The sequence below is a fragment of the Nicotiana tabacum genome, chromosome 20 (genome assembly GCF_000715075.1).
Source record: "Nicotiana tabacum cultivar K326 chromosome 20, ASM71507v2, whole genome shotgun sequence".
Taxonomy (NCBI): domain Eukaryota; kingdom Viridiplantae; phylum Streptophyta; class Magnoliopsida; order Solanales; family Solanaceae; genus Nicotiana; species Nicotiana tabacum.
The window spans coordinates 73,207,664-73,230,201 of NC_134099.1; the positions used below are offsets into that span (position 1 = coordinate 73,207,664).

At 40.3% G+C, this 22,538-nt stretch overlaps 1 protein-coding gene across 1 annotated transcript in view; it reads left to right on the plus strand.

Moving 5' to 3' along the window:
- The window catches only part of LOC107828636 (uncharacterized), a 45,126-nt gene extending 28,100 nt beyond the window's left edge, over positions 1 to 17,026 (plus strand). The window contains exon 7 of the transcript XR_012703667.1: positions 16,929 to 17,026. The gene's annotated coding sequence lies outside the window, so the exon portion shown is untranslated. The remainder of the gene's footprint in view (positions 1 to 16,928) is intronic.
- Positions 17,027 to 22,538: the final 5,512 nt, after the last annotated feature.

Sequence of the window (22,538 nt, forward strand, 5' to 3'; positions counted from 1 at the left end):
GCTCATACTACTTACCTCATAAGCAGGTTGGACCCTTTGAAGTACATATTTCAGAAGCCAATGCCTACGGGAAGACTGGCCAAGTGGCAAATCTTGCTTACCGAATTTGACATAGTCTATGTCACCCGCACGGCAATGAAAGCCCAGGCGTTAGCAGATCATCTAGCCGAAAACCTGGTTGATGAAGAATACCAACCATTGAGTACTTATTTTCCGTATGAAGAAATAAACACCATAGAAGTAGCCTCGGAAAGCGCTCATGTTTGGAAGATGTTCTTTGATGGGGCCGTAAACGCTAAAGGTGTAGGAATTGGGGCAATTTGATCTCACCCTCTGGCCAACACTATCCTGCTACAGCTAGACTGCATTTCTTCTGCACGAACAATACAGCTGAATATGAAGCCTGCATCATGGGCATGCATATGGCGATCGATCAGGATGTTGAAGATTTATTGATTATGGGGGATTCTGACCTGATTATCCGGCAAGCCCAAGTCGAATGGGAAACTCGGGATGTCAAGCTTATTGCTTACTGAAAGCACGTGGAGGACCTCAACAAGCATTTCAAGTCAACAGAGTTCAGGTACATCCCGCGGTGTCACAATGAACTAGCGGATGCACTTGCTACCTTAGCTTCAATGTTACCCTACCCAGGCAACGCCCACGTCGATCCTTTGGAAATCCAAATCAGGGAAAGACACGGCTACTGTAATATAATCGAGGCAGGATTGCGTACACAGCCATGGTACCATGATATCAAGAGGTTCTTGAAGACACAAGAATACCCCGAACATGCTACTGGAGATCAAAAGAGGACTATCAGACGGCATGCAAGAGGTTTCTTTTTGAGCGGCGAGGTATTGTATAAAAGGACCCCGGACCTCAATTTGTTAAGATGTGTTGACGCCGAGGAGGCGGGAAGAATCATGCAAGAAGTACACGCAGGAGTGTGCGGGCCCCACATGAATGGTTATGTTTTGGAAAAGAAAATCCTTCGAGATGGTTATTACTGGATGACCATGGAAAAGGACTGTTTTAGCTTCGTTCGAAAATGTCATCAGTGTCAGGTGCACGGTGATTTGATTCATGCACCTCCCACGGAACTGCATCCCATGTCTGCACCTTGGCCATTTGTTGCTTGGGACATGGACGTCATTGGTCGGATCGAGCCGAAGGCTTCGAATGGACACAGATTCATACTGGTTGCTATCGACTACTTCACGAAATGGGTAGAAGCTGTCACTCTCAAATCGGTCACTAAGAAGGCTGTAGTGGATTTTGTACATTCAAATCTTATCTGTCGTTTTGGTATTCCCGCAACTATCATCACAGATAACGTGGCGAACTTGAACAGTCATTTGATGGGGGATGTATGCGAACAGTTCAAAATAACGCATAGGAACTCCACTCCTTATCGGCCCAAGGCCAATGGCGCTATTGAAGCAGCAAACAAGAACATCAAGAAGATTTTGAGGAAGACGATCCAGAGTTCCCGACAATGGCATGAACAGTTACCCTTTGCATTGCTAGGATATCGCACTACAGTACGCACTTCAGTAGGGGCAACCCCTTATTTGTTGGTGTATGGGACCGAGGCTGTAATACCAGCGGAAGTAGAAATTCCTTCGCTCCGAACCATTGTCGAAGCAGAAATTGAAGATAGCGAGTGGATTAAGACTCGATTGGAGCAGTTGACTTTGATTGACGAGAAACGAATGGCTGCGGTTTGTCACGGGCAGTTGTACCAACAAAGAATGGCCCGTGCTTACAACAAGAAAGTCTGACCCAGGAATTTTGAAGTGGGTCAACTAGTATTGAGGCGCATTCTGCCACATCACCAGGAAGCGAAAGGAAAATTTGCTCCTAATTGGAAAGGCCCATACATCATCCGGAAGATATTGCCGAGCGGCGCATTGTATCTGGGCGATATTGAAGGAAATGATCCTGAAACAGCAGTGAATGCAGATGCAGTCAAAAGGTACTATGTTTGATGTTTACTTCGGTGATGTCTTGGCACATTTGAGATGATGAAGGATTTGTTCCCACTACCCAAACATTATAAACACTCTCCACAAGCCTTTTGAGCCGGTTACATTTCTTTGGCTACCTTATAAAAAAAAAACAAAAAAACAAAAATAAAAAAGAAAAAAAAAATATTTGTTTGAGCCTGAACTACGTTTGACTTGATTCCGAAAGGATACGTAGGCAGCCTCTCTCTGGGGTTCAGTCACACCAACAATAAAATCCCATTTACCCTGAAATTGAAACTGGGGCACACCAAACGGCTTAGAATTTGCAGTTTCATCTACCATTCTTTTACCAAGCACAAGTCCTTCGGATCAATTGCCAAAGGTAGGGGAAGCCGAGAGACATCATGATTGGAGGCCGGCACATTCAAATTGAGAGAAATAAAACAAGAGAGTCTTATCGGTGAAAACCTTCGGGCACCGTAAGGCGACGGGAGCAGATAAATCGAAAATGAGAGAGCTTGTTTAGTAAAAACTCGCAAAGAGTGCTATCAGGCGACGACAAGAAGAGAAAATGATAGAGGTCGACTATGAAAACCCGCAAAGGGCGCTGTCGGCCGAAAAGATGATTCCGCGTCAGAAAGTCTTGGCAAAGTTCCACCGGTTTGGAAACATAGATCCGTTTTGGTTCATGAGGAAATACAAGTTCGTGAAGGTCAGGCGTCCAGTCCAAAAAGCATGTCATGTCAATCTAAAGTCAGCATGTTTTTCCTCAGATAAGTCTTTCTTATCCCGAAAGAGATACTTCTCTTCTAAAAATTGCTTTCTCCGTTCTTTGTTTTACTTTTCTTTGAATCTCTTTCATTTTTAACCCCAAGTTCTAGATATACTGGAAAGAATAGGTGGCAGGACCGGTTTCACAGGAGCTCCATTTCATGAGAAGTAAATACCCCGCTTCAGTGGTACGATTTAACAATCCCGATGGATCATGATGTTGGCTGCATTCGAAGTAAAGCCACACACACCCACACAAAAAAAAAAAATTTCCACTGAGTCCTCCCTTGTAAAAATTCCAGTCTCCCTTTGTACAAATCCCCACAGAGTCTCCCCTTGTAAAAATCCCAGTCTGCCCCAGCAAATCCCCAACGAGTCTGCCTTGTAAAAATCCCCACAGAGTCTCCCCAATAAAAATCCCCACTGAGTCTGCCTCGGTAAAAATACCCAAGTAGAATGGGATGAAAGAACCAAAGCCTTACACGGGCAAATCATCACAGAATCCGGGAACGCGAGTTTGAACAGCCTAAAGGGATCTTACCTATGAATCCAATCAATGGCGGAGTTTCTCAACAGGAACAAGGACGCAACAAAGCAATTGGAACAATCAAGGTCACCGAACCAACCACCATTTTCAAACTGACAATTGTTCTTTGTTTGGAAGATTGGAACAGGTTTGATCCGGGGCAGCCGTCCAAAAGCAGGTGCCGCCCAAAAAGAAAAGCACAAGTGCAAGAAACGGCTTTGCAATAAGGAATCGACCCAAAAGGGAAGTTTCCCCAAAGTTCTCTCCTGCATTTTACTAAACGAAATGTAATAAGAAAAAACAAAAAAGGAAGTAAGAAGAAAAACTCAAAAAAAAGAGGGTCAGTTAGAATCCCCGGCATTTTCCATTTAGCCAGCATTAGGGCTCCAATCCCTGAATAGAGCATTTTTCTGTTAGCCAGCATTAGGGCTCCAACCCCTGAACTGAGCATTTTTCTGTTAGCCAGCATTAGGGCTCAAATCCCTGAACTGAGCACTTTTTCACTTAGCCAGCATTAGGGCTCCAATCCCCGAACTGAGCGTTTTGTTTTAGCCAGCATTAGGGCTCCAATCCCTGAACTGAGCATTTTTTCTGTTAGCCAGCATTAGGGCTCCAACCCCTGAACTGAGCATTTTTTCTGTTAGCCAGCATTAGGGCTCCAACCCCTGAACTGAGAATTTTTTCTGTTAGCTAGCATTAGGGCTCCAACCCCTGAACTGAGCATTTTTTCTGTTAGCCAGCATTAGGGTTCCAACCCCTGAACTGAGCATTTTTCTGTTAGCCAGCATAAGGGCTCCAACCCCTGAACTAAGCATTTTTTCTGTTAGCCAGCATTAGGGATCCAACCCCTGAACTGAGCGTTTTGTTTTAGCCAACATTAGGGCTCCAATCCCTGAACTGAGCATTTTTCCATTTAGCCAGCATTAGGGCTCCAACCCCTGAACTGAGCATTTTTCTGTTAGCTAGCATTAGGGCTCCAACCCCTGAACTGAGCATTTTTCTGTTAGCCAGCATTAGGGCTCCAATCCCTGAACTGAGCGTTTTTCCATTTAGCCAGCATTAGGGCTCCAATCCCTGAACTGAGCGTTTTTACCTTTGGCGACATTAGGGCTCCAATCCCTGAGTTGCGTTTTGCAGACTAGAGTTTTTTTATCCCCGCATCAGTGCTGTAGATTATTATGGCAATTAACTCACGAAATTTTCCTAGTGAAACTGGGGCAAAAACTTCGTTCGTTTGTTTTGTTTGTCTCAGCAGGTCTGACCTCGAGGCGCATGGATCGAGATGACCTATGGGATGAGTCTCAATCTTGAATAAAGAAAAGAAGAAAAGAACAAAAAGAGAAGATGTTCCTAAATACTGGAACAAACAAACGGCGGATCGCTCCAAAATTTGATTAAAGTCCAGAGCTCCGCCAATCCCGTTTCACTCAATACTGCAGAAATAAACAAGCGCCTACAACTTGCGAGCATCAAGATTCGGATCGAAGTCTACAAGCAGAATCAGCTAAGACCTAAGATCAAGTTGCAAAAGAATTATAGATAGGAATCTTGTAACTAGCGGTTGACATGCATAAATAGTTAGTTCAGTTTCAATTTCCTTTGGTTGTAATAAGGAGGCCAGTTAAAGTAGTTGTTGTAAGCACGTGATTTTTGCTTTACGAGCAATCGCTCCAAAAGAAAATAAAAATAGTAACAAATGGTTTCGCTGTACAATTGTTCGAGTTTTCGTGACATGTGTTGTTAGTCATTTGTGGATCTGTCCATTTTTGCATTTAATCATTAACAAACAAAAATACAAAATATGTATGATTAAACCATAATTCGGTCAGTAAAAGAAAATTCAAAAAAAATATATATATATGTGTGCATCGTTTGTTCTAGGTTTTTAACTTACTTAAATAATTTTTGTGATAATTGTGTTAAAATGTTGCATTGTTGTTTAGTTTTAATTTCGTTATTTATTATTTTTATTTTTATTTTTGTTTTAAAAGAAAAAATGAAATTAGAAAACAAAAGTGAAGGAAATCGGTTTGGGCCAAAAATTAAACAAAATAACAGGCCCAACCAGCACTCAGGCCCAGTCCAAATCCGGCTGCCCAGGCATCTCCTGAAACGGCACCGTTTCAGGCCAATCCATCTCAGCCGTTCCAATCAATCCAATCCAACGGTCCAGGATCACTTTCAATAACCCAGGTTCAAACCCGACCCAAATCTGACCCAACCCCTCACTTAAACCAAACGACCCCGTTTAACTACCAAACGACCCCGTCTCAGTTCTTACCCTCAGATCCAAGCCGTTGAGATCATCTGATCTAACGGCTCAGATCCAATCCCATAGACCATATATAAACCTTCCCTTACACCCACGCCCCCTATACCAACACCCCACCCCTTCGTCCCCAAGCTCAAACCCGGACCTCCCATTAGAAACCCTAGCCGCCCCCGTCTCCCTCGCCATTAAAGCCGGCGGCACGAACGCCGGTGACCACCTCCTGAACACCCCAAGACCCCCTCACTCTCCTGAACATGGATCTGTTACCCTCTTGCCTCGAATCACCTTCCCTCGTCTCGAATCTTCGTTTGAAGATTTGAGTCGAACCCGGACCTACGCCAAACCACCCCATCTTCATACCAGACACCCCCCTGACCTTCCTCGTGACCAAACCAAGCTTGGTTTGGTCCGAATCTACCCACAACTCCTACAAATCCAGATCTGAAAATCCAGACCTCAGAACACATGCACCTGGGGAATTCAGCCAGTCTTGAGAGGGATTTGAGGTTCAATGGATCTTAACCAAGGTGTTCTCATGTGAGAACACCCTGGTTAAAATTTGTTCGGCCTCAAGTGGTCAAAGTTGAGTCTGATGTGGGTCCGTTTTGATTTTAAACTTTGTCGGTAAGTTTTCTTTCCCTTTTCGTTTATATCAACTGCTGATTAAGTCATTAGCATGCTTTGTGATAATAGTTTGTTATTTTCTGATAGTTTCTTAATTTCTTTCTTATCTGTAAAGACCTTTTATTTGGTCGATTGTTTTCTGTGTATGATTTAAATGTATCCTATGATAAGCATGTCCGATTAGTATAGTCGTCGCATGAATAAACTTATATAGGTTCCCAGTAATTGAACACAAAATTGTCTGATGCCCTTTAGGTCCCTGAACGTATTGTTTATATGAGCGACTGATTATTACCTGCTATAATTAGTATAGTCGACTCGATAAATGTCGTTGAAACAGCAGTGAATGCAGATGCAGTCAAAAGGTACTATGTTTGATGTTTACTTCGGTGATGTCTTGGCACATTTGAGATGATGAAGGATTTGTTCCCACTACCCAAACATTATAAACACTCTCCACAAGCCTTTTGAGCCGGTTACATTTCTTTGGCTACCTTATAAAAAAAAAACAAAAAAACAAAAATAAAAAAGAAAAAAAAAATATTTGTTTGAGCCTGAACTACGTTTGACTTGATTCCGAAAGGATACGTAGGCAGCCTCTCTCTGGGGTTCAGTCACACCAACAATAAAATCCCATTTACCCTGAAATTGAAACTGGGGCACACCAAACGGCTTAGAATTTGCAGTTTCATCTACCATTCTTTTACCAAGCACAAGTCCTTCGGATCAATTGCCAAAGGTAGGGGAAGCCGAGAGACATCATGATTGGAGGCCGGCACATTCAAATTGAGAGAAATAAAACAAGAGAGTCTTATCGGTGAAAACCTTCGGGCACCGTAAGGCGACGGGAGCAGATAAATCGAAAATGAGAGAGCTTGTTTAGTAAAAACTCGCAAAGAGTGCTATCAGGCGACGACAAGAAGAGAAAATGATAGAGGTCGACTATGAAAACCCGCAAAGGGCGCTGTCGGCCGAAAAGATGATTCCGCGTCAGAAAGTCTTGGCAAAGTTCCACCGGTTTGGAAACATAGATCCGTTTTGGTTCATGAGGAAATACAAGTTCGTGAAGGTCAGGCGTCCAGTCCAAAAAGCATGTCATGTCAATCTAAAGTCAGCATGTTTTTCCTCAGATAAGTCTTTCTTATCCCGAAAGAGATACTTCTCTTCTAAAAATTGCTTTCTCCGTTCTTTGTTTTACTTTTCTTTGAATCTCTTTCATTTTTAACCCCAAGTTCCAGATATACTGGAAAGAATAGGTGGCAGGACCGGTTTCACAGGAGCTCCATTTCATGAGAAGTAAATACCCCGCTTCAGTGGTACGATTTAACAATCCCGATGGATCATGATGTTGGCTGCATTCGAAGTAAAGCCACACACACCCACACAAAAAAAAAAAATTTCCACTGAGTCCTCCCTTGTAAAAATTCCAGTCTCCCTTTGTACAAATCCCCACAGAGTCTCCCCTTGTAAAAATCCCAGTCTGCCCCAGCAAATCCCCAACGAGTCTGCCTTGTAAAAATCCCCACAGAGTCTCCCCAATAAAAATCCCCACTGAGTCTGCCTCGGTAAAAATACCCAAGTAGAATGGGATGAAAGAACCAAAGCCTTACACGGGCAAATCATCACAGAATCCGGGAACGCGAGTTTGAACAGCCTAAAGGGATCTTACCTATGAATCCAATCAATGGCGGAGTTTCTCAACAGGAACAAGGACGCAACAAAGCAATTGGAACAATCAAGGTCACCGAACCAACCACCATTTTCAAACTGACAATTGTTCTTTGTTTGGAAGATTGGAACAGGTTTGATCCGGGGCAGCCGTCCAAAAGCAGGTGCCGCCCAAAAAGAAAAGCACAAGTGCAAGAAACGGCTTTGCAATAAGGAATCGACCCAAAAGGGAAGTTTCCCCAAAGTTCTCTCCTGCATTTTACTAAACGAAATGTAATAAGAAAAAACAAAAAAGGAAGTAAGAAGAAAAACTCAAAAAAAAGAGGGTCAGTTAGAATCCCCGGCATTTTCCATTTAGCCAGCATTAGGGCTCCAATCCCTGAATAGAGCATTTTTCTGTTAGCCAGCATTAGGGCTCCAACCCCTGAACTGAGCATTTTTCTGTTAGCCAGCATTAGGGCTCAAATCCCTGAACTGAGCACTTTTTCACTTAGCCAGCATTAGGGCTCCAATCCCCGAACTGAGCGTTTTGTTTTAGCCAGCATTAGGGCTCCAATCCCTGAACTGAGCATTTTTTCTGTTAGCCAGCATTAGGGCTCCAACCCCTGAACTGAGCATTTTTTCTGTTAGCCAGCATTAGGGCTCCAACCCCTGAACTGAGAATTTTTTCTGTTAGCTAGCATTAGGGCTCCAACCCCTGAACTGAGCATTTTTTCTGTTAGCCAGCATTAGGGTTCCAACCCCTGAACTGAGCATTTTTCTGTTAGCCAGCATAAGGGCTCCAACCCCTGAACTAAGCATTTTTTCTGTTAGCCAGCATTAGGGATCCAACCCCTGAACTGAGCGTTTTGTTTTAGCCAACATTAGGGCTCCAATCCCTGAACTGAGCATTTTTCCATTTAGCCAGCATTAGGGCTCCAACCCCTGAACTGAGCATTTTTCTGTTAGCTAGCATTAGGGCTCCAACCCCTGAACTGAGCATTTTTCTGTTAGCCAGCATTAGGGCTCCAATCCCTGAACTGAGCGTTTTTCCATTTAGCCAGCATTAGGGCTCCAATCCCTGAACTGAGCGTTTTTACCTTTGGCGACATTAGGGCTCCAATCCCTGAGTTGCGTTTTGCAGACTAGAGTTTTTTTATCCCCGCATCAGTGCTGTAGATTATTATGGCAATTAACTCACGAAATTTTCCTAGTGAAACTGGGGCAAAAACTTCGTTCGTTTGTTTTGTTTGTCTCAGCAGGTCTGACCTCGAGGCGCATGGATCGAGATGACCTATGGGATGAGTCTCAATCTTGAATAAAGAAAAGAAGAAAAGAACAAAAAGAGAAGATGTTCCTAAATACTGGAACAAACAAACGGCGGATCGCTCCAAAATTTGATTAAAGTCCAGAGCTCCGCCAATCCCGTTTCACTCAATACTGCAGAAATAAACAAGCGCCTACAACTTGCGAGCATCAAGATTCGGATCGAAGTCTACAAGCAGAATCAGCTAAGACCTAAGATCAAGTTGCAAAAGAATTATAGATAGGAATCTTGTAACTAGCGGTTGACATGCATAAATAGTTAGTTCAGTTTCAATTTCCTTTGGTTGTAATAAGGAGGCCAGTTAAAGTAGTTGTTGTAAGCACGTGATTTTTGCTTTACGAGCAATCGCTCCAAAAGAAAATAAAAATAGTAACAAATGGTTTCGCTGTACAATTGTTCGAGTTTTCGTGACATGTGTTGTTAGTCATTTGTGGATCTGTCCATTTTTGCATTTAATCATTAACAAACAAAAATACAAAATATGTATGATTAAACCATAATTCGGTCAGTAAAAGAAAATTCAAAAAAAATATATATATATGTGTGCATCGTTTGTTCTAGGTTTTTAACTTACTTAAATAATTTTTGTGATAATTGTGTTAAAATGTTGCATTGTTGTTTAGTTTTAATTTCGTTATTTATTATTTTTATTTTTATTTTTGTTTTAAAAGAAAAAATGAAATTAGAAAACAAAAGTGAAGGAAATCGGTTTGGGCCAAAAATTAAACAAAATAACAGGCCCAACCAGCACTCAGGCCCAGTCCAAATCCGGCTGCCCAGGCATCTCCTGAAACGGCACCGTTTCAGGCCAATCCATCTCAGCCGTTCCAATCAATCCAATCCAACGGTCCAGGATCACTTTCAATAACCCAGGTTCAAACCCGACCCAAATCTGACCCAACCCCTCACTTAAACCAAACGACCCCGTTTAACTACCAAACGACCCCGTCTCAGTTCTTACCCTCAGATCCAAGCCGTTGAGATCATCTGATCTAACGGCTCAGATCCAATCCCATAGACCATATATAAACCTTCCCTTACACCCACGCCCCCTATACCAACACCCCACCCCTTCGTCCCCAAGCTCAAACCCGGACCTCCCATTAGAAACCCTAGCCGCCCCCGTCTCCCTCGCCATTAAAGCCGGCGGCACGAACGCCGGTGACCACCTCCTGAACACCCCAAGACCCCCTCACTCTCCTGAACATGGATCTGTTACCCTCTTGCCTCGAATCACCTTCCCTCGTCTCGAATCTTCGTTTGAAGATTTGAGTCGAACCCGGACCTACGCCAAACCACCCCATCTTCATACCAGACACCCCCCTGACCTTCCTCGTGACCAAACCAAGCTTGGTTTGGTCCGAATCTACCCACAACTCCTACAAATCCAGATCTGAAAATCCAGACCTCAGAACACATGCACCTGGGGAATTCAGCCAGTCTTGAGAGGGATTTGAGGTTCAATGGATCTTAACCAAGGTGTTCTCATGTGAGAACACCCTGGTTAAAATTTGTTCGGCCTCAAGTGGTCAAAGTTGAGTCTGATGTGGGTCCGTTTTGATTTTAAACTTTGTCGGTAAGTTTTCTTTCCCTTTTCGTTTATATCAACTGCTGATTAAGTCATTAGCATGCTTTGTGATAATAGTTTGTTATTTTCTGATAGTTTCTTAATTTCTTTCTTATCTGTAAAGACCTTTTATTTGGTCGATTGTTTTCTGTGTATGATTTAAATGTATCCTATGATAAGCATGTCCGATTAGTATAGTCGTCGCATGAATAAACTTATATAGGTTCCCAGTAATTGAACACAAAATTGTCTGATGCCCTTTAGGTCCCTGAACGTATTGTTTATATGAGCGACTGATTATTACCTGCTATAATTAGTATAGTCGACTCGATAAATATCGTTGATTAGTTTTCTATAACTAATGAATCGAACGAGCTAATAATGTCGCATGACTAATTGAACGTTGCCACTAACTGAATGCCCCAGCATTGTTTAAAATGGTTGGTTTGCATTGTAAAAATGACTGAAAAGGTTCAGTCCAGGCAGTCTTAAATCTGAACTTTCATCAGTTCAAAAATGCCCTGAGGCTGCAATAGGCAGGGCAGTAATAATCAAGGTTAAGCAGGGGTATTCTGGGGTGTTTGAAAAGGGCAGAAAAGGTTAGTTTAAATGAAGCTGACAAGTAGGGTACTAATTAAGATTAAACTAATACTAATGGGGAATAAGACACAAGGGTATGGGGCTTAAAATGAATAATAAAATGAGCCCATCACTCTTGATTAAAACCAGGCGTGGGGAACCAATGGCTGGCATCAAAAGATGCCCAAGCATGGGTTTAACAGGGTATGGGCAGGCTGCAAGTCGCAGCACGAGGGCAGCTCAGCTGCACTGGTTCATTTGGCCTATAAATAGGCCATTTGAGAACTTAAAAGGGGGCTGGATTTTTAGTTTTCAAAGAGGGAGAAAGAAAAAGGTTGAAAAGCTTTTAGTCTGAAGAGAGGTCTAGGGAGTTGAAAAAAAAGACTGAAAACATAAGAGAGTCCCAGTAAATACTGTAACCAAACACTGTCCAAAAGTTGTGTAAGGATTCATATTGGTCAAGCTGTCTAGGCCAGGTTTTGTTGTTTGCGTTAACTGGGCTGATTGGGATTGTTGAACTGTTAGTGTTGCTGCATTGAACACTCTGCTATCTCTGTTGTTTCCCACTCTGTTTTTCTGGGATTACTGTTTTGGTATTCGACTATTTGCTGGTTTCTTTTGTTCTGGGAATTATTGTTGGTTGTCTGTGGCTGTGGAAAACACTGGGTTTAGTTGGTTGTTGCTGTGCTGTTGCTGTGTATCTGTTGTTGCTGTGTTTACTGCATACTGCCCAGCTGATCATTTCCTTCTTCTTCTGTTCCTCTATACCAGGTACACACCTAAGACACTGTCAGATGTAGCCGGAAATTTGAGCATGAATGTAAATGAAAGACCTGAAGAATGTTTTTATAGATATAGAGTGTTACATTAAAAATTCATGCAATGTGTAATAGTTTTACATTTTTGTTCTGGGTACAAGAGGTAGTCTTCATGCCTATAAATGTTAATGCATGGTAGTTGAATGCTAGAATGTGCGTATAGGTTGGTGATGAGAGTATGCCCAAGGCAGTAGTTTGTATCTCATATTTAGTTCAAAGGTGTAGTATAAGCCTGTAATGTATGCCAAGCATGAAATTCGTACACTGTAGATAAGTTCTTTCCTTTCCAATAAATTGCTACATATAACTCTTAAACCATGTTTTAAGATCAGGAACACAAATTCAGGGCCTCAACCTCACAAAGGTCGAGTTCAGGCCAAAACAGGCCAAGCCGGCTTGCTTCGAACAAGCAGTGGCCCAGGTCTGGCCAATCACGCTCGGGCTGGATTTGGGCCCGTGATTATTTGCTCAGATAGCCTCGTTTCTGATTTTAGGCATTTCTGAATGTTGTTACAAACAACTTGCAAGCATGTAATTAATTAGGACTATCTACTGTTTCCAATTGATAAGGACAAACAAGACAAGAAACGTAGTTGTATAGGATATCCTTTTAAATAAGAACGAGATGAGCCTCGATGAAAATAAGCAAAACGCGCAGATGCGGGGCCCTTGTTAAATGTATATTATTGAAGCATTTAGTTTCCAGGATGGGTTGTTTAGCAAATTTCACAACCCCCCTAAAATAACAACACGGTAGTCTCTTTAGGATACGCTTTAATAAATCCTACCTTCTTGAACTCGGGTGCGCATTTATGTGACCCAAATCCAATTCCCAACGGAGTCGAAATGTGTTTCTAATCACGGGTACATTGATTGTGACGTGGTTCGAGATGCATGTCCATGACGTTGCAAGTTCACTAAAAATAAGAACGATACGAGCCTCGCCAAATAAAAATACAAATTGCGGGGCCCTCAGTAAATATCTGCTTTTAAAATTATTTGGACTTCGGGATGGACCGTTTTAGTAAAATTCCACGGTCTTACCCAAAATAAATACGCTAGTCGCTTTAGGCGCGTCTTTAATAATTTAATTTCCTTAAACTCGGGTGCGCATTGATGTGACCCAAATCCAAATCTCAACGGAGTCAAAGTGTGTCGACGACCACGGGTACATTGATTGTAACGCGGTTCGAGATACATTTTCACAACGTTGCAATTCCTGATAAAAACAATAGAATGATAAAAGCGGTTAAAAGTTAAATTTTGCACATAAGTTCACACTTGTATAAAATCAGATAATCAAGCCGAATATGACAGTTGAGCGACCGTGCTAGAACCACGGAACTCGGGAATGCCTAACACCTTCTCTCGGGTTAACAGAATTCCTTATCCGGATTTCTGGTACGCAGACTGTAATATAGAGTCATTATTTTCCTCGATTTGGGATTAAAATTGGTGACTTGGGACACCCTAAATCTCCCAAGTGGCGACTTCGAAATAATTAAACCAATCCCGTTTCGATTGTCCTTTAATTGGAAAAAACTCCCTTGACCTGTAACAACGACACCAGTAACAGTAAGCATTGCAATCCCATGGTAGCCCCAGCTACCAAAGTTTCCCGAACTACATTGACCTGATTAGTGTTTAGCCCAGGATATGTAGGAAATCTTTGAAGCAAAGATTCGGTCAAATCTTTCAAAATGTGCTTCACATGGAGTAGTCCAATGGGCAAAATCGCTCATATCCGCTCACTTTATCTTTGCACGAAAACTCTTCATGTTTTCGGACAAAGAGGGGCAGCTGTGAGCACGTGATTTTTGTTTACACGACAATTACTCCAAAAGAAATCAAAAATAATAACAAATGGTCTTGCTGTATAATTTTTGGAATTTACGTGGCATTTTTGGTAGTTATTTGTGGTCTTGTCCGTTTTTATTTAGTTTTATCAAACAAAAATACAAAAAAACATATGTCGTGTGTAATTAAACCATAATTCGGTTATTAAAAGGAAAATAACAAAATATGCATCTTTTATTCTATTTGTTGCCATGGTGTGATTTTACCTATTTAAATATTTTAATATGTGTGTGATAATTGTGTTAAGTATTAATTAATATGTGTTTAATTTTACTTTAATTAGTTATTGTGTTTTAAATTAGAAAATAAAAGAAAAGAGTGCAAATTGGTCTAAAAATCGGATTGGGCCAGTTTTTTTTCGAGGCCCAAAAGCCCCAAAAGCAGCCCAAGGCAGCCGGTCCAAGAGACCCTTCTCCCAGTCCACCAAACGACGTAGTTTGATACCAAAACTACGTCGTTTCAAGAACCACCCATCTCAGCCGTTCAAACCAAGTTGATCTGACGGCCCTCGTCCCATCTCCCTTACCCGTTACCTGACCCAACCCACTGAAACCCGGCTTGATCCATTCCCAGCATGAGACCAAATGACACCGTTCCCTTCAGTGGAAAGATCACGGCCGTTGATCATTGGCGATCCAACGGCCAATATCAAATCACTCACCCCGTATATAAGCTTACCCCCTTTCACCCAGCACCCCCGAGCCAGACCCCCCTCCTCTCACTGTTCCTCTGTCTCTCTCATTTCAGAGACGGACCTGGGTCTAAACCCTAACCGCCTTAGTCCCCTTCCGTTTGAAACCCGACGGCATCAACGCCGCCGGCCACCATCTTAACACCCTAGGACCACTCAACCACCCTGAATCCAAATCCACAAACCTTTTAGTTCGAATCAATCCCTAGATTCTCGAATCTTCATTCGAAGATTCGAACCAAACCTCGACCTACACCAAACCCCCCCAAATCCATGCCAGGTACTCCCCTGACCTCCCCCGTGACCAAACCAGGCTTGGTTTGGTCCGAATCTAACCAGAAAAACTTGAACCCCTAATCTGAGCCCCATGAACCCTAGAAATCCAGAAATCAGGATTTTGTCCTAATTAGCAGAAGTTTGAGGGTCTAATAGACCTTAGTCAAAGTGTTCTCTGTTGAGAACACTTGATTAAGATCCGTTCGACCTCAAAAAGGTCGAGTCTGAGTTCGGGTCCGTTTCACCTAGTTTACTTGAGGTATTCTTTTGTTTCTTTCCGTTTGATCCATTGTTGTTTGTTTGTTTGTTGTTCGTTCGTTGTTTAGAATGATTTTATTTCCAATTTCTTCGCTTTGTTCTTCTTTTTCTCTAAATCAGACCTTTTATTTGGTCGAATTATTCCTGTTCGTTGTTCAAGTATATAATAGGTTGTGTAATCGATTCGATAAGTTTCGTCGATTAATTAAGTTTCCTTTTAGCCCCTATTTTGTCAATACCATTGAAATCACAAGTCTGCCTATTTGGTTCTGATTGTTTGTTGCCAGTCGTATGTTATACACTACGTAGTCGATTAATTAAGTTTCGTCGATTAATTGTTTATAGTTTATTTGTTCCCTTCGAACTGTTTGGTGCCGATTTTGTTGACATTCCCTGATTCAGAGTTTCCTGTTAGTTGATTCTGCTGAATATATGTACATATGAATTCATACTAGTTTCGAATTGAAACAAAGCCTAGTTTGGATTGATATTGATGTGCTGACCCTGTTTGTGCACATAAGATAGAGACTACTAGCCTTATTTATTCACTTTAGATTTAGGAAGTCAGAAAGCACGACAATTTGTAGTTCTTTAATGAATTAGGGTTAATTGGACATCATGTGCTATCAGGGTATATTCCTGCTGACCATGTTTGCTTAGTTTAACAAATGATAAACCACTTTAACAATGAAAAAGGGGCTGTCAGGGGAATCTCATGGGAAGGGCTTTTATTTTATTCTTTTGAGTGGAAAAACAGGAGGAGAACATGGGAGGGGGTTTAGTTTGAACAGGATGTTTGAATGGGCTGAGAGAGGCTATAAAAACAGAAGGTTTTCACTGGTTTGGGGGGAGGAAGAGTTAAAAGAGAGATAAAGAAATCAGAAAGAGACAGTGGAGAGTTCAGAAAGTATAGTTCTGAAAATCAAAAATAGTTCTGAAAAATCAGAAAGAAGAAAAACAGAAATAGACATAGAGAGATACACAGAATACACAGGATACAGAGATACACAAGCTAAAAAGACTGAAAAACAGAAGAGAAGAAAGAGTGAACGAGAGTTGAGTTGGAAGAAGTAGATAGAGTTGACATAGCATCGAAGAGAGGCTTTGAAAATAGTTGATAGCAAAAGCAACAAAACACTACTTCAGTGAGTTCTGGTTTAGTGTCAAGTCCCAGTAGCTGACATTGGTCTGCTCGACTGATTTCAATTTGTTGGAACCTATTGGCTATCTATTTGTCCAGTTTTGGTCTAAATTCAAGTTAAGTTGATTCTGTTTGGTTTGTTTAGTTGCTGTCGGGTTTCACAAATCACTTCGAGCCTCCTTTAAGTATATTTCTGGGGTATTTGGTGCTATTGGAACTGCTGCCTTTGCTATTGCCTGTGTACTGCTGCTGCTTTGCTGACTTCTTTTCTCTTCAATTGTAAACGTTTCCAGGTACACACTTCTGAAACTATGGGTTGATGTAAGCTTGAATTGGAAGTTGAGTCGAAATAAACAAAGAAATGAAACGTTCACCTGCTTTCACAATATCTGTGTTTAAGATGTAGCAATAGTATAAAATGATTCAATTAGTTTGTATTTGCTTGGGCTCATTCTAATCGTATTTGTTTCGTATAAATTGGGGCGTACTCGAACCAATGTGGACTGTTAAGTAGTATGCTGTTATATTGATTAGATGTATACCATGTGTTTAGAAATTTAGTTTAACTTAGCTGGCGATGATGGTATAATGCATAATCTAATAGGTGTCTGTATGTACCCTGTCGGACCTTTGGGCTGTTTAAATTTGTTATGGCCCGGTTTAGTTTGATTTTAAGAAATATGTATCTCACATAAATTTTCATATTGTGTTAGTTAATACCAACTGATTAGCGATATACGTCAGCTCTCTTGTTGGATTCCTTGTTTCAATACAGTCTCAATAACGTAGAGTAGTAATTAATACTGGCATTGGCCCGCCATTTAAATAAAGCGACTATTAATAGAATCAGTAGGTTTACATTTTTGGGAGCACGAATCAATGTAACAAGTTAAGAGCATCAATCTAATAAGCATGAATTTAGCAAGAAGGTTTAGCGTTTAGATCTAATAGATTTTTGGATAAGCATTAATAATTAAGGGTAATTTTAGTTTTAAATAGTCCCAGGTAATTATTGGTTTGTGGAGTTAGCCCAGTTCTAGGATAATTAATCTTATTCGAATGTATCATCTTGTCAACCTCGATCTTGCTTAAAATTTCAATCTTTGTAATATTCTTTTCCATTAACACTTGTATTGATCTAGCCATTAATATGTCACGTTTCTTTAGCATGCAATGAACTAGGATTTTTTTTTTCTTTTTTTTAGAGACGAGTTTAATAGAAATGTAGACATTTTGGGATATCCTTAAAATAAATGAATTGCGCCTCGCCAAATAAAACTTCCAAACTGCGGGCCCTCATAAATGTACATATTAAAAATACTTAGAATTTGGGATGAGCTGTTTAGCGAATTTCACGGTCTTCCTCAAAGATAATAACGCGTTAGACTCTTTAGGCACGACTTAATTAAATTACATTCTTAAATTCGGGTGCGCATTTATGTGACCCAAATTCAAATCTCAACGGAGTCGAAATATGTTAACAACTACGGGTGCATTGATTGTGACGTGGTTCGAGATGCATTTTCACGACGTTGCAATTCTATAAAAAATAAATGATAATAATAAAAGCGGTTTAAACTTAATAAAAGCACATAAGTCATAACATGTATTTAAATCAGATATTTAGCCATTATAACAATTTAAGCGACCGTGCTAGAACCACGGGATTCGAGGGTGCCTAACACCTTCCCTCTGGTCAACAAAATTTCTTACTTAGAATTTCTGGTTCGTAGACTTCATTTGGAAAGTCGAAAATTTCCTCGATTTGGGATTCAAGATAAACCGGTGACTTGGGACACCAAAAGCCAAACCTTTCCCGAGTGGCGACTCTAAATTAAATAAATAATCCCATTTCGAATATTGTCACTTAAATTGGAAAAACTCCCTCGCGCATTTAACCCTTCGGGGCGGGCGCGCAAAAAGGAGGTGTGACAGCCAACGCTTTCAACTTTAATCTATATCAATACAAATCAAAGAGATTCCATATTAGCAATAATTCTCATGTTTTAGTCACTTAAGCATTTTCTCAAATACTTGGTGACATAAAGCTTCATAGTCCTTATTAATGGTGTATCTACTCCCAACAAGCCATTCTGTTGATCCTAGATAAATTCTAAAGTCTCAAATTTCTTATAATCAATGTCATTCTTCTTCACTCATAAGATAAACAACACCCTTAACCAATAATCAACACTCAACTAGTCAAACATGTAATTGTTCATGCAAAGAGATAACACTCATCAACTCATATCTCATGAACTTGTAGTCTACAATCATTAATCCAACGTTATAATCAATTAGAGGGTGAAGATATTACCTTCTTGACGTTCAATCTTCTTGAATTCGAGTTCTAGGGTTCTTTCTCTCAACAATGATATCTCAATCGAATATCTAATGATATGGAGGGTTTAAGCATGTTAATAAGATGTTGGGAAATTGAAATTAACTTAGAATCACCATTAGAACTTACCTTGGGTGGTGGAGGGACCCTTAAGGAGTTAGGTTTTTGAGAGTTTTCCTTTCTAGAGCAAGTTTTTATGTTTTGGAGTTGTGGGGGACAAAGTAGGGCTTTAAAACAAGGACTTCCCCATGAGCGTGCCCGCGCACCTGTAGACCTGACCGCGCTACTGACCGCGCAAAATGACAGTAACACTGCCTCAAAAGAAGCGCGGCCGCGCTCGAGGCACGCTCAAGGCGCGTATATCACATTCTGTTTTGTAAAACGCACATAACCTTTTGCACAGAGATCCGTTCGGGATCCATAATATATCGTTGGAAAGCTATTTCAAAGGCCTACAACTTTCATGCTTTGAGTTATCCCAAATCCTTACACATTTGCACTAAACTTTGATGGAGGATGGACCTTCTGCAAACTTAATCGATTTTGTCAAATCTTATGCACCTTACTTTCCATCTTGATTTTGAAACAACTATTTTTACCCATAATCATTCCTCTAGGACTTCATATGTCTAAAATATCAAATTAATACCCATTTAACTTATCCACACCTAGTCCAAATGTACGGGGTATTACATTATCTCCCCCTTGGGATTATTCGTCCTCGAATGATTGTCCTGACTGTAACTTCTGCTAACTCCAGACCTTAAATGGGTATGGTGGAAACATGAAATTTCATTAACACTTGCATACTAAACTGAATGGTTACATGATTACTGAACTGTTGAGATACTGAACTAAATGACTACTCCATTGACTGAATATTGGTCTGCCATGGATACGTGAATACTGAACTAACATAGGTATATGAATATTGAACTGGCACGAATATTTGAGAATTGAACTAACATCAATATCAGAGTACTAAGCTGGCATGAATATCTAAGTATTGGACCGGCATGAGTAGTTGAGTATTAAACTAACATGAGTACATGAGTATTGAACTGACATGAGTATCTGATTACTGAACTGACATGAGTATCTGAGTACTGGAAACATGAATGTTATAACCTGACACGTGAAGCGGTGGCTGTATAGCCACAAATTCTGGTGTCAACTCCAACTCATAAGCTAATTGACCGATCCTTCGCAAGATTCTATATGGCCCAATATAGTAGGGACTATGCTTCCCCTTCTTCCCAAATCTCATAACCCCTTTCATAGGCGAAACTTTTAGAAACACCCAATCATCAACTTGAAACTCTAGGTCTCTATGCCGCATGTTCAAATAGGATTTTTGGCGGCTCAGAGTCGTCTTCAAACGCTCTTGAATCAATTTAAATTTTTCTATAGTCTGATAGACCAAATTTGGTCCCAATAACTCCTCTTCACCAGCTTTGAACCAACCAATTGGCGATCTACACCTTCGCCCATACAGAGTCTTTCACAGTGCTATCTTGATACTAGAATGGTAGGTGTTATTATTAGCAAGGTCAATGCGAGGAATGTGATCATCCCAATTACTTTTAACATCAAGGACTTATCCTCAACTATTTGAATAATGCGCTATGCCTGGCCATCTTTCTAAGGATGAAAAACTTGTGCCTAATCCTTTCTGAAAGAACTTCTAATTCATTTTATCTGAGCATCACGGTCTGAAATGACGGAAAACTGAGTCCCATGCAATCAAACGATTTCCTGAATGTACAACTTGGTATAATCTTCTACTGAATATGTAGTTTTTATTGGCAAGAAGTGTGCTGACTTGGTAAGTCAATTTACAATCACTCAATCAAATCATACTTTTAAAATGAGCTAGATAATTCCGTTATAAATTCCATATTTACCATCTCCACTCAAAATATGTGTATTTTTTGATAAAATACTAGGCTTTCTGCTGCTCGACTTTCACTTGCTGACAATTCATACAATTGGCCACAAAGTCTGCGACGTTTTTTTCCCATGTCGTTCAACCAATAAATCTCCTTGGTCATGATGCATATTTGGGGAACCTGGATGGAAAGAATACCTGGAATTATGGGCTTCTAACATGATCTTCCCTCTTTAAGTCCATCTATGTCTGGAACACACAATGCATCTTGGTACCTCAAAAGTACCATCATCCCCCCTTATTCAAAAGCCATTGTCTTATACTTGTGAGTCTCCTCTTTCAACTGTAACACATAGGGGTCATCACATTGTTTCTCCTTCTCTTCGGCTACTAAAGGGGAACAATTCATATTCTAGACAACAACTCTACTATCTTTGGAGTACATAAATCAAACTCCTAACTAGGCTAAGCGATGAACTTCTTTCACCAGAGTTGTCTTATCTACCTCAATCATGAGATATAATTCCCACACTTGATTATCTTCTTAAGCACTTCCTGAAGACACTTATAGCATTGTTGCGAGCTAAGTCTTTGACTTGTATTCTAAAATTAGAGTCACATGCAACGCCGCTAACCTCATAACACATAAATAGGCATGGTTTTACAGCCTTTTTGTGATTACTTTATCATCAATAACTAAGCTCGATGATCATTCTAATCACTTTGTGTTTCTTACACATGTTAGACATAATCCCTATGGTAATTATACAAATTTCCCTCAATACCGAACTGATTTTGTTTTTCATATTCCATGCTAACTATTTGAGTTTCATATCTCCATCTGGACTTACTGATGGTTTTCACATCACCCCCTTAGACCAAAGGTCTTATACTTGGGGATTCTTCCCTTTTTTTGGGATCCAAATAAGTTTCCTTATTTTCTGCAATTCTTTGCACTCTATGTCAATGACGACTAATCTTCCAACTTACTTCTGAGAAATCTTCTTCTTTTTCTTGGAAAAACTAAATTATTCATATAACGGAAAGCTAATGTATTCACAACTATTATACACACTCTTAATAATTTAACTCTGCTCATACTGTCAATCTTGAGGAAACCCCTTTTCGATAACTCTTAAAGGCTATTCTTCTGCAGTTTACTCTCTCACTGCCTAACTGATTTTTTCCCCACTATCACTGTACTTCATGTTTAACTTAAACTCTTTGGGTTCTAACACACGTTCGGTATTTCAAATTGTCATCCACTCACTATAGTTAACCTGGCTAAGTGCATCAAATTGTACCTCTACTAGCTCTGCTGAAATTGCTAATTCACTGTATCAACTCAAAACTTACTTCTATCCTTTTTACTAACCACTTGCGAGCATCATATTTTCTTCTCCTGCTTTGAATAACTAAAGTGAATCATAAGGTTACTCCTAACTTCCCTGATCATCTGACCATATTCTTTTTCCGCACACTATCTTTTTTTTCTTCTAAACTATGTGCATGGATCACACATAGGGAATTCATATGCCTTAAACGAAATTTGAATATCTAACTCCAAACTTTCTATATAATACAAAATCATATCATAATATAAACATATGCGGTAATCACTTAGTCACATAACCTAAGGAGGAACTGCCATATCTTTTATCTTACATCAATAACTGCTTCTTATAGTAACTTACTAACGTGGTACTTCTAGTTCTGATTTGAATAACCCTAAACAACTTAAAATCTTTCCCTGAAATTCAATATCGGCTGCTCTTGGTTCTTATTTCGTACATCATGTCTTCTTAGTCATATACATGAGTCGTACGAAAAATACATCCCTGATAATAACAATCATTCATGACTCCTAGGTATTTTGCCCTTAGGCTCTTTTCTATCCAAATTATAGTGACCAATGTTAGGGTCTAACATCTAAACTATCATCATCCCACATGTGGCTCCATTTCTAAAAATTAAAAGAAATTGCT